The sequence below is a fragment of the Chelonia mydas genome, chromosome 1 (genome assembly GCF_015237465.2).
Source record: "Chelonia mydas isolate rCheMyd1 chromosome 1, rCheMyd1.pri.v2, whole genome shotgun sequence".
In the NCBI taxonomy this organism is placed as follows: domain Eukaryota; kingdom Metazoa; phylum Chordata; order Testudines; family Cheloniidae; genus Chelonia; species Chelonia mydas.
The window spans coordinates 135,354,122-135,366,761 of NC_057849.1; positions in this window are offsets into that span (position 1 = coordinate 135,354,122).

The following is a 12,640-nucleotide window of genomic DNA, read 5'->3' on the forward strand; positions in this document are numbered from 1 at the left end:
GAAATCTAGATTTGTAGATTGAGAAATGGGGAGCTTTTTGTGGTCCAGATAGAGGGTGGAGTTGATCTGACCTTGGGTTTGCAAGGTGGTAAATAGTAGATGCAGAGTGAAATCCAGATTGAGGGAAATCAGAAAATGCAGGTGGCAGACTAGACTTAAAGAAGAAGTAGAGGGACTTGGATGGAAGATGGCCAAAATTTCATGGGGCATGAACAGTACCTTTTTTAAAAATTGTTTTAATTCTACTGTCAGAGTTCTAATGTTTTCTTTATATTTACATAATACAGTTAACATAATTTCATTACATTTAATATTCTTATCTATGAAGGTAAAAACTGTCACATGGCCTTTCAGAGCTGTACAAAAATAGGTGAACCATGCTGATACATGGCATTTTAGTTGTTATATTCCCATCAAAAAGCTTGCATTTTCATAGATTCCAACCTAAAAAGTTGTATAAAAGGAGAAATGTGATTGCAAAATGTAAACTTCAAGGCTCTGTTCCTTCAAACATGTATGTGAGTTGAAGTGGGTGAAATTTTTTCAGCAAAATTTTCAGGGCTGGGTAACTATTCATGAATTTTGGTTGAATTCAGCAAATCATTTTGGCTGGAAAAAAACTGAAAAAAAGTTTTGGGAATATGACTAAAATATTAATTATTTGTTCAGCTCTACATCTGAGTAAGTAGTCTGACTGATTTCAGTCGGGTTATGCACATCCATAAATGTTTTCAGCCTGGGGCCTAAGTTTCTAAATTACTAACAACTTAGATAAAAGTTATTTCAAAAAATAAGGAAGACAGTGACCTCTTAAATACAAAGAACCGCATTAACATAACAAACTCGCTAGAGGAAAACACTTTTCTAGAAGGGTATATTACAAATCTAACATGAAAACTGAGTTGAGCCCAGAAATATAGTATGTACAGAATGCACTCACTAACCAGGCTGTAACATGAACAGGCCCCAGTATATTCCAAAATCCTGGAATCCACTCCTTGCTCTGCAGAATTGTTCCAAAATCTAATCATTCATTTTTAAATTGTTTCTAGTCCTTGTGCGTTCACATTTTCAAGGGTTTTTTTTGCAAAGCATAAATTGGTATAGTGTTTTTGTCCTAATATTAACTCAGAGGTGTGAACTGCCCATTCATCTCAATGGGATGTTACCTCTGTGTCCTAAAAACAATTTAAATATCAGCATTAATTACATGCTGATTATTTTAGCAGAACAACCAGCTAATGGGGAAAAAAATTATCTGCCTCCCATTTCCTGTGTAGATTGCTCGTTGTAGGATTGGAGTCTGCAAGATTACTAGGAAGATAGTGAATACACAAAGTACTGACTAAGCAAAAAGTGCTGTCAAATGCACAAAGTAAACAGAAAAAAAAATAGAGGAATATTTTTGCTCTGAGACAGAATAATAACAGTAACAGATAAAAAATTTTCAGTGAGAAATGGGATTAAGTTGACTGTGAGAGAACAAACAGCTAATTCAGGAGAGATGGGCAGGCTTTTAGGTCCTCAAACGTTCTGGATCTATGTTGCTTATTGAAAAAAATGTGCTTTAATATCAGTTTTATAAATGTTTTAAAAAATTATTAAACAAAATCAAGAAAACGTACAACCAAAGCCAGAATATTGTTAATATTAAACTAAATTAAGAGGAAAGCAATACAACTATCAGATCAATAAATCAACAAATTAGTCTCAGTACTGGATTGGAATTAAATTTTAAAATTAAATCATCAGATTAATACAACAAATTATCCTTATACATTCTAAGAAGGGATCTCAGGAGATCGCTTATAAATAAGGCTATGAATCTGTCACGGAGGTCACGGATTCTGTGATTTTACAAGACCTCTGAGACTTCTTGAAAATTCCAATAATTGAGCCCTGGTTGGCATCAGAGTTTAGGCTTCAGCCCCAGGCAGTGGAAGGGCTCAGGCTCCTCAATAAATTCATGATTTATTGTTCATTGCCCACGTCCTGTCCGTGACTGTTAATTAAAATACCCATGCCTTACTTATAAACCCTAATTTAAAGAATTTTACCCAAATCAAATCTATAACTGGGAGCTGGTTAAAGATTTTGCTACTGAAACAATTATTATCTAAAGTATGAACCACAGCTTCAGAGCCAATTTCAAATCTTCCATAGATTTCAGTCAGTTCTTGTGTAGTGGCTAATCCTTTCCTTGTCTTACTCCAACGGATATTATAAAACGGGCTTTAAAAGAACACCCTGATAAGCAGCAGTTTGTTTTACAAGACCAATTTTCCATTAAACAGTGTTGATTGGAGTTAATTCTGCTACCATTCTTTAATGCTTTACTGACTGAGTTACATATCATCTTTAGCATGTTTTTGCCTGGGATTGATATTGGATCAACTGGCCTGCGGTTACCTGGGTCATCCCATTTACCCTTTTTAAACAGTGGCATAACCTTAGCTTTTTGGCAGTTCTCTGAAACTTTTTCTGTTCTTTTTCTTGTTGTTAATCATGTTTATTTCATGAACCAATCAAGAATGGGGCTTCATTGTGCTAGGCACCATATGAATAGAGAGAAGCAGAGAGTTTACAATCTAAATAGACTGGACAGACACAGGGTGGAAAAGGACAGAACACACAGCGTGAATGATGATGGTGGCAACCAAATGTCATGTTAATTCCATGACTTTTTTTGTTCTAAGACTCATTAAAAATCGACACTAATATTTCAGAGAGTTCCTTGGCCAATTATTTTATGACATTTGGGTGCAAGTTATCTGTTGCTGTTTAATTTTAATAATTGCTGTTTAATATCCTTCCTGGTTACTTATGGATTAGAATATATTTCCTTCTGACTGTATGAATAAATGAGTCTGCCTCTTTCCAAGTACAGAACAGAGATACTTATTGGATACTTCTGTTTTTTCTGCATAGGACCTAACTGGCTTACCTGATTCAGAAAATCACTTAAGCATGATCTTAAATGCCTTGCTGATTTGGGGCCCCAAATCTTTGTGTTTTATATCCCCAACTGTAAAATTTGTTAGTGTGTGTGTCAGTTCCCCATGTGTAAAATGGGAATAATATAAGAATGTTGGAAGGATACATTTGTTGGTGTTTGTAGATGCTTAGATACCATGGAAATGGGGAACATAAGAATAGATAGAAAAATATAGAACAAAGTGAATTTATTGTACCAGATAGCCTCTTCTTTAATCATTGGTTTTGAATTCCTGCCTTGCTGTTTGTCAGTTCTCACATCTGAAAATCAGTTGCATAGTTCGGTAGAATTCAGAATCCTGGTGTGCCAGAGTTAGATTTATCGATAAAATGTACCCATTGACTAACATTACACGAGTTACACTTGGCAACTCCACATCTGTAAGAACAAAGTGCATGACTTCCTTGTGATCATGCATCAAAACCAGTTTGTTCAGTGTATTAGAGTGAAGCTCAAATTAAGTGGATTCATAAAGGTTGAACACTTAGTGCCTTTGGTGTCAGTAACTACAGGTGCTTCTATTTATAGCAGCTTGATTAATGTACAGTGTGTGGCTTCCCACCTAGATTCTTAGCTATTGCTGCATTTAAAAGAGGCTATAAAGAAGAAATACAGGTGCTTTCACATTCATGGACATCAAATGTTTCAGTTTACAACTGATGACTTAAAGTTACTTAGGGCTTTTAAATACTTATGGTACACCTTAATGAGTATACTTGAGAGTGTATGTTTACTGCTGTTTACATCAGGGGAACTTACTTTCTAGCCCTTTCCCTATGTAGACACTATAGCAGGGATCGGCAGCCTTTGGCATGTGGCCCATCACGGAAATCCGCTGGCGAGCTGGGGACAGTTTGTTTACCAGCAGCGTCCGCAGGTTCAGCCCATCGCAGCTCCCACTGGCCGCAGTTCACCGTTCCAGGCCAATGGGGGCTGAGGGAAGCGGCATGGGCTGAGGGATGTGCTGGCCGCCACTTCCTGCAGCCTCCATTGGCCTGGAACAGTGAACTGTGGCCAGTGGGAGCTGCGATCAGCCAAACCTGCGGATGCTGCAAGTAAACAAACTGTCCCGGCCCGCCAGCGGATTTCCCTGACGGGCCGCGTGCCAAAGGTTGCTGATCCCTGCACTACAGGTTTTCATATACACCATGCTTTCACACCCTAAAACTACAGAATAAAAAGGCAGGCATGTCTCTTGACTAATGATAACAAAGGACAAAAATAAAAAAAAAAAGCGGGGAAACAAGATACTTAAGATAACAGTAAGTCTGCGTGTTCTTTAGTTCTCATCAGGTTCTGGGCTCTTGCAGAGCAGGAGCTGGAACTGCAAAGAGCCAGACAGTGATGTTCCACTGGCACAGTAGTTCTTGCTAGTGGGCCTCCTTCGGGTGCAGGGAGAGACTGGTCTAAGGGTGGAATGCCCTAGTTGTTGTTGATGTGACTTCCTTTTCCCGAGGTGATCGGTCTTAAGGACACTGGAATATTAGTCTTCCCTCAGGTAGTTTGTTGACAAGAAAAGCAAAGCTTCTCAGGCCTTACTCTTGAATTATTGTGGTTTGCAAGCTTCGCTCACTCCACCTTGCAGTGCCTTCCTCCCCAAGGCCTTCAGACAAATCAGGTGTAAAGCTTGTTTTGGAACCATGCAGCTTGGTCCAATCAGGTTTAAATTAGGTCATCATTCACTAGTGTCAACGAAGAAAGGTCCCACTTGAGCCAGAAATTTTAAAATATCTAGTGTTTGCATACCACAGAGGACTATAAGCTTGTGACCTCCAAAAATGTACAATGTAAGGCCACTTTTGAGGAAGCTTGAGGTGCCTTTGTCTGGGTGAAAAGATCTTCACGACATTATGTTACCAATTTTGGGGAAGTTCAAACCAAAAATATTACAGAAATAACATTGAAAAGATCTTATCAACAACCAGCCACTCAACATTCATCCATCAGCAACATTAAAAATGAGCAGAACAAGCACTGTCATTCTCTTCACAAAGACAACAATTTCCAGTAAACTTTATATTTAGCAACTGGGACATAAATCAAACAGCTTATCCCTCTGGATTTTTCACTCAGTAGAGAAGTTACTTTAAAACCTACTAAAGTGATACCTTTAAGAAATAAAAATAATTAACATTTAGATAAGGTCTGTATTTCCATATGCACTGTTTCTCTCACAATTTTTCTCCCTTTTGCACAACTTCAATTTTAATGTTACAGGTTCATCTTTAAGGTTCATTTAATCCATAATTCATGCTCCCCCTCTATTTTACTGATATATCAGAGGTCATGTAGTATAGAAGATATTCTTTACTGACCTTTTGTAGGCAGGGATGAATTAAAGGGCAAAAAGGGAACTTTAAATCTGAATTAATTGCTTTTGTGAATTTGTCAAGGCTTAATATTTTTATTGGTGTATATAAATTCTATTTGTTTGGCAAATATATAACTGCTTACAGATGAATACTCTTACTGTCTAAAATGCACCATCATACTTCCATTATTCAGTTTGTTCCTATGTGACTATAACAGTGGGGGAGATTTCCAAGGGCTCAAATGCCAATTGGGTGGCCAACTCTCATGGAAAGTTACTGCTTCTCACTATAAAGTACTACAAGTGGTTTTTATAATTAAAAAAACCTATTTTCTGGGAGTATATAAACTAACAGATCATTATCTGACTGAAATCTGATATATAAGGTCTCTGCCCACTGGCAAAAAAAAATCTGGTAATATTGTAAAATCTGCTTAGTTGATTTTAACCTGGAAGACTGAAGCAAAAGTTGTTTCGGATGCTCCTCTGTTTTTTTATGGAACATTCAATGTCTTTCATTTAAAAGGATCAACGTGCCAAGTCACTAGTGTATAGCATATCTAGCTGGTTACGTTTGGTAGAGGAAAAGCACCAAGGCTCTGATTTTGTAAACAAATGTATTTAAGTTCACACCTCCACTCATGTAGACCTTCACTGACTTCAGTGGAGCACTGTGTTGGCTCAAGAGTCTACCTCGAGGCCACCCTTTGCAGGACGGGGGCCTTGGAAATTAAACTTCAAAAATTACTACTTCCATTGAGCATTAACTCATTATATAGATGTAAAGTGTACTGCACTGTATTTTATATGCACAAAAAAGTGTGTAGGCATTAATTCTTAAATTACCTACAACTTCTTTGGTTTTTTAGACTGCTGGATTCAAACATCTGTAAGAAAACAACACAAATTTGGAAATAAATATAAATACAATAGACAGCAATCTGGAGACACAAGATACCTGAAACCATCATGAAAAAGAAACCAAAATAATTAAAATTGCTACTCTATGAAGTTTTCTCAGAGGGAGTTAAAGTTGCTACATTGGGCATTAACCTTTGAGAAATGTATGGATATAGTTACCTACATATAATTTATTTTAGCACGAGGTGTCCAGTGAAACTAACATTTTTCTGATTAAATTTTAATTTCCCTATGCGTTTTGTACAGCCAAACACTATATTTAACTAATAAAGCTGTTCTGTGCTCCTGATCTAGTGTTAAATCTTGGGGGGAAGGGTTTACAAATGCTTTAAATACAAAATAATTTTCCAAACAAAATATTCCCCTAAATTTATCTTCAGAGGCATAGGAGATTTAAACACATACACTTTAGCTGTAAGAGAGTGTCTTTAACTGACAACTCAGACTGAAAACTAGCCTATCTTTTTTTTCTTTGCTTTCTCACTTACATAAGATCATAAAGCTGCTTTTTTTTGTAGTAAAAATACCACTGCATAACAACTTTAGCCCCATGGACTCGCAGAATAACACTGCATAAATTGTACCAGCATCTATGGTCTGACTGTGGGCTGGATCCTTGAACTGTTGAGCCCTCAACTGTTGTTGACTTCTCCCTCATGACAGTTGTTATGCACAAGTGAATGGACTTCAGTGGGAGTCGGAGCATGCAAAAACTGCAGACCCTGATTTCATACAAGTATCTAGATTCCAGCTGTAGAATTACAACCTGGAAAAAAACACTGATAAGATGTAAGAGCTTCAAAAATTGGACCTGGGTTTAACTTCAACGGGAAGACAGGTATACTATCTGAATTGATCTTTACAATATATAGCACGGGGAGTGACTGGCTGATGACTGTACTACAATAGTTGTACTCCCAGTAAGTGAACGGTAATAATGATTACCCAGTAGTGGGTGATATTTTGGTCATGAAACATTTAGTTTTAAACACAAATGACTTTCCTGTTTAAGATATAAAACACAAGTTCACATTTTTTAAACTAACTGGTAAAAATGTATAAAGCGATTTTGAAATAAGGCTATCACCATATGATGGGCTAATTGTTGCTACATTTTCTTTGAATTTTATTAAAAGATTGAGATACATGTAACTTCTTTAAAAATTACTACACGGAAGGTAAGACTAATGCAATTTTTGTAAAATAATGGAAATTAAAACTGAGTGCTATGTAACTGCTTATCTTTGCAGTGTAGCCCAAGATTTATTCGTCTTTGCTTTTCATATACAGAAATCATCATGCATGCTCATTGTTAGCTTTAACTGAACACTGTTGCAAATGGAGGAGCAACTAAGAAAAATATCCTCTTTAAATATATTCATCATTTTTAATTCAGAGAGATTATGTATAGAAACTCTTCCGAAAAATTAATCCACTGCTTCATCTCATGAAGTTATTGCTATTAAAAAGATTGTGACAATACTGAGGTAGGCAGAGGAAAATTAGAAACAGGTGAACTGTTTTCTGTACATGCATTAATCAGCACTGAAACAAACTAAACTTCCAAACAATTAAAGTACAGGCTGTAAATAAATATATTTATTTAACAGAAAATTAGTACAAAAGATAAACCATGGAAGTAAGGAAATTTAATTAAGGTTTAAAACAAACACTGGAAAATAGACTTCCTTCAACTACTAAGTGCAAAAGAGTTTGCAAATAATTATGGTGGTTCTTTGAGTGCTTGTTCATGTTCATGTGCGTGCACACACTTGATTGGAATGGACATGAACAACACATCTCGAAGAACAGTTATGAGAAGCGAGTAACCATTTTTTATGCAATTAACTCTGTCCCCTCTATGTTGCCTTCAGAGGTGGGAGAAATTTATTACTAGCCGTGTGAAAGAATGTCTTCCTAACTAAATTGGTTAGTCTCTAAGGTGCCACAAGTACTCCTTTTTCTTTTTGCGAATACAGACTAACACGGCTGCTACTCTGAAAAATGTCTTCCTTGTTCTGATGATCGCTATCTGAACAACTGGCTGCAGGATGCAATTTGGTAGATCTTTCAGTAGAGGGCAAAACAACTTGTTTTACCTATTCCCAAAATAACTAATTTTAAACATTCACATTTACTAATTTGGGGTTTCACAGGACCATGGAGTATCTCCCCAATGAGTCTTTGCACTTATTTTGGGGGGTGATGTTTAACTCTTTCCCCTTAGTAGTATCTTATTTCTGTTTTAGATAAAGTATTCCTCACAAAGGAGGGGGAAGCAGAAAAAAGATACAGTTTAATCAACAGGTTATATACAAAATTAGAGGAAATATCTTGATGTAAGCTTAAAATAAGTTAGTTTAAGAATCAACCTTGTGTGTGAGCGTGTGGATGCATGTTCCAAACCAAAGCTCTGTAGTCATACATTGTCCCCAGCTGCATTCTTAAATCAGGGTTCTCTTACTCCCAAACTCAGTTTTTACAGCTGGATAAGTTTCCTATCTTGACTTTTATTTGCTCCCTGAAAAGGGCAACTGAGCCTAATTTACTTAACATTCCATCTGTTAGGAAATGTGAGATTTTTCCTTTCTTTTAATGCAAAAGATTGTCCTCACCTGAACTGATTCCTATCCACCCACACTTCTTTATCTTCTTACCCATTGGAAATGTTTGGAAACTTGCATCTGATGAGTTTTCTTATGCGGGCCACATGTCAATTCATAACTGACACACCTACCATTTAAATTTCGAACAGCAGTTTTGTCTTTTGTTATAAAATCATAACTGGCATCCAGCCTATATGAGGTATAACAAGACTTTCAGGTCCATCAAATATAGATGTGGATGTTAAGCATTATTTATTATTAGGAGTGGGGGAGAAGACCCTGTTATATATACATTTGGAGTGGATGTGGAAAAAATTGATTTACCTCTGTAGCTGGAATGTGGAGTCTAGGTAATACTAGAAAAGTGAATGAGAGAGAGCTGATTATCAGTCATATAGTGGGGTGAAGCACTGGTGCAAAGCATTAATAATATTGGAACTGGATCAGATTTCTGGTCCATCTAGCCTAGCATCCTGTCTCCAACAGTGGCCAGCTCTTCAGAAGAAGATGCAATAAAAATCTTAAATTAGGCAGATGTGGTATAATCTGCTTCCCAGATTAGGTGTCTCCCTAATCACTAATAGTTAGATTGGTTTAGACCCTGAAGCATGAGGTTTAACAGTTCTTCCAAAAATTTGTTAGCATTAACATATCATTCTGGATATTCTTGTCCATAAAAATGTTCAATCCCTTTTTGAATATTGTTTGTGACCTCAACGACATCCTTTGACGAGTTTCAGAGTTTAATTATGTTCTTATCAAACACAAGGAACCAGAAGCTCCCAATTTGCCTTCTCTGTATCATTTTATACACTTGTATCATAACCCTCAAATTTATCAGCTTTCTAAGCTAAACAATCCCAGTCTTCACTCTTCATAGTAGAGTTTTCCCATGCCCCTAATCATTTTCATAACCCTTCTCTAAACTCCATCTAATTCTGCAATATCTTTTTTGATACGGGATGACCAATATTGCTGCCAGTACTCTGGGGGAGGCCACACAATTGCTTTAGATAATCAGATAGAGTGTTCTGCATCCCATCCCTCCTTCCCATTCCTTATGTGTTCTAACATCTTGTTTGCTTTTCTGATTGCAGCTTCCCGGTGTGTTCATTGAACTGTCCACAAAGACATCAGGTCACTTTCTTGAGTTGATACAGTTAATTTAAAACCCTGTAAAGTGTCATGAGCAGTATAAATTGAGTGGTCAATATGTGGAAGGTAATATATGAAAAGTTATGATCTCTGGTCTGTGCCCTGTGGACAATAAAAGGGTCTGATCTTCAGCTAGAGAAGGAGTCACATGTCATTTTCTTTGGAATGAAAGATGTCTGTGGCTTTTAGATGAAAGCGAGGTCCGAGATGGTGATCACAAAAGGACAAAACTAAGATTCGTGTTAAGCCTTAACTAAGTATTTCCAGACTGCCTTGCAATTAGGTGGTTATATGTAAAAGAAATATTATCTAGCTTTCAAATGGTGGTTGTCTTGAATTTTTTTGTACCTTGTTTTAAATACAACCGTAGCACTCTGAATGATGTGTGAAAACTTACTGAAGCAACTCCATTTACATCAAGTTGTGCAGGAATCCCAGCCCCAATACTCTCTCTGCTTTGTGGCTCTTAGAAGATGTGCAGGGCTGTTTTTCTGGTATCAAGTAATGATTTCCATGGGATTTGATGGGTATCCTGTGCTTTGAAAATCAGACCATTAATTTAGATGCCTAAATATGGAATTAGGAAATCAAGCTTTAAATACGTTTTTTTAAATTGGCTATTGTTTCTACTAATTAAAACCTCACACTAGACATTTTAGCAGACTTTGAATGCACAAAAGGAATGAGAAAGTGCACATTATACAATGCTAGTTAAAACAAACCATTGCAAGAGAGAACATTCCTTTATTTTGAAGCAAGACTCCCATTGATTTCTGCTCCATCTGGAATCACCCCACTGTCTTCCTCCAGTATTCAATCTTTATCTATTCCTGTTATAATTTTGCATTGCAGAACCTGGCTTAGATCTGAGAGCTACACAACTCCATAGGGTAGCTAAGTTTTCAGAGAACACCTCTACCTAATGCTGCAGCCGAGAATATATAGTTTTAGATTTAGTTCATTTTTTATTCTGCACTGAAACAGTAACCTTTGAAAGTCATTAAGCTTTAACTAACTTGGTCAGTTCGGCATTTCTGTTAATCTGTGACAAACTTTGCTCTTTTTCCATGACACTTCTTACCAGTGGAAAGCAAAAGTGTCTGAGAAACTGGTGTAGGTTGAAAGAAAGAAATAAGGTAAACTTAAGAAATGCATAAGACGTTATGGAGACTTTCACCTTTAAATCAGTTATATGAATTGAATAGATAGTGACTGAAAGTTCTCGCATCATTCTTTCCTTCCCAACACCTTTTAGACCCAAGTTAAGTGAAATGGTGGTTTATCTAGTGCCAAGTTGACTATTCCTAGTCTATTGTTACATAACCCATCATCCAATGGCCACCTTAGCAGAAGTTTGTGACTGCATATTACCATTCAGGTATAATTTTCAAATGCAAATTTGCATTTATACTGCACGTGCTCAGACCTACTCACATAAATGGCATTTCAGTTTCCAGTACGGTCAATAAGGCTCTTTGCAGGCACGCTCATTTTTAAAGGAAAATAGCTTACAAAAAGAGAGTGGAATGGGAGGTAAAAGAATAGCTTTTCCTGCTGGAGATATGATTTCAAGTGAAATATTAATGGTAGTTTTCTCATCCTAGTCCAAATCTGTACACTTCAGAGAACTCTGAAATGTGGCATGGCAGGTAGGTGGCCTTTGCACACAAGGCCTATGACTGACTGTGGAAACTGATGGTACCTGTTCTCATTATGCCTGCCTCAGCCTTCCTCACAAGCACTAATCTTTTGCATGAGTTATTACCAAGAAATATTTATAGTAATTATGCTGGTCCTTACCACTGGCATTAGCAAAAAGTAGAGTGCCAAAGTGTAAAAATCAATGCGGTTGAAAATATATTTTTAAATATGTTGTTGCCTGAGGAAAATTCTGTTTCTGTTGCTAGAATGGCCTCATCAGAATCCTACTGCACTGGTAAGTACTAATCTGTTTCTGGCACCCTAACACAATGCAATTGGTCTCATGGTTAAGCTTTTACTTTAATAAAAATAAAAGCACCAACCGTAGGGGAGAGGGCCCTCCCCCCCTCCCCCCTTGGTTCAGAGTTGGATTGGTTATTCCCTCCCCTTCAGAAAGAACCTGTTCATTTTTATTATGGTACGGGGGGAGAGTGCAAGATCAATTCTTAATTGTTGTGTATTTGTTAACATAGTGCCAGGGCCAGATTAATGGAATCTAGGGCCCTGGCACACCACAAAATGAGGGTTCCCCATGGCTCTGTCCCACATTTGACGTGGCAGCAGAAAATGGAGGGAGAACTTCCTGTTCCAGAGAAGGGCTGGCAGCATGAGCCCACCTGGAGCATTGAAATTCAGAACCAGCTGGGGAAGAGGCCTATTTTTCCATCAATGTACAGCTGTTAAGTTGTGCATACACTGGTAGAAGAACTAGACCCCTTTGTCTGAAAGAAAGTTGATATTAAGTCAAATCACGATTATGATTTTTTATGACTATCCAGAACAGTTTTTAAAAGCCTTTAAATTAGCCATTAAGGCTAGCAAATAGCTTTCTTATGGACCCAAGCCTTAACATTACTGAAAGCAGTTCAAAGCCTACTGACTTTCTCTCAGCATAGATCATCTTTACAAGTGTAAAGTAGCTGGGGAGAGAAAATCTGATGGCCAGAGAAC